Raw genomic sequence first — 1,247 nt, forward strand, 5'->3', positions numbered from 1 at the left:
TTTTCAACGGTGGAGTTTCTACACACCATAGATTAAGGTGTGGAGCTCTGCTGTATCTCGAGTATTAATGCAATTACTATTATTCTTCTATTCAATTCCGCTTGTTCTTTGTCCAAGATATCACTTGTTCTTCAACTTGATGAATGTGATGATCCGTGACACTCATCATCATTCTCACTTATGAACAAAGTGACTGACAACCACTTCTGTTCTACAAGCAAACAAGGCTCTAGTGTTTATCTCTTGGATTCCTGATACACGATGCATGGTTGATCGCCTGACAATTGAGTGCTCGCCTGACAAACGAGCCAGCCATTCCGTGAGATCAGAGTCTTCGTGGTATAGGCAAGAACTGATGGCGGCATTCAAGAGAAGCTTGCCATGGAAAGGAGTAAGAAGGATTGGATGAAGACAGTAGGAAAGCAGAGAGACGGAAGGGAAGGCATCTTCATACACTTATCTGAAGCTCTCACCAATGATATACATAAGTATCTCTATCTTTATCTTTATGTTTTATTCATCATCTATACCCATTTGAGTCTGCCTGACTGAGATTTACAAGGTGACCATAGCTTGCTTCATACCAACAATCTCCGTGGGATCGACCCTTACTCGCGTAAGGTTTATTACTTGGACGACCCAGTGCACTTGCTGGTTAGTTGTGCGAAGTTGTGTTTATGCCATGGTATTGAGCACCAAGTCTTTGGAGCCATTACTAGTGATTGTTTTGAGTTGTAGTGATCACAATTTCGTGCACCAGTATTGTGATGAGCGGATAATTTGTACGCTTTTTGGCATTGTTTTTAGTATGTTTTTAGTAGTTTTAGTTGAGTTTTTAGTATATTTTTATTAGTTTTTAGTTAAAATTCACTTTTCTGGACTTTACTATGAGTTTTTGTGTTTTTCTTTGATTTCAGGTATTTTCTGGCTGAAATTGAGGGACCTGAGCAAAAATCTGATTCGGAGACTGAAAAGGACTGCAGATGCTGTTGGATTCTGACCTCCCTGCACTCGAAGTGGATTTTCTGGAGCTACAGAAGCCGCTCTCAACGGCGTTGGAAAGTAGACATCCTGGGCTTTCCAGCAATATATGATAGTCCATACTTTGCCCAAGATTTGATGGCCCAAACCGGCGTTCAAAGTCACCCTCAGAATTCCCAGCGTTAAACGCTGGAACTGGCACCAAAGTGGGAGTTAAACGCCCAAACTGGCACAAAAGCTGGCGTTTAACTCCAAGAAGAGTCTCC

Source organism: Arachis duranensis, chromosome 2 (genome assembly GCF_000817695.3).
Source record: "Arachis duranensis cultivar V14167 chromosome 2, aradu.V14167.gnm2.J7QH, whole genome shotgun sequence".
Lineage (NCBI taxonomy): Eukaryota > Viridiplantae > Streptophyta > Magnoliopsida > Fabales > Fabaceae > Arachis > Arachis duranensis.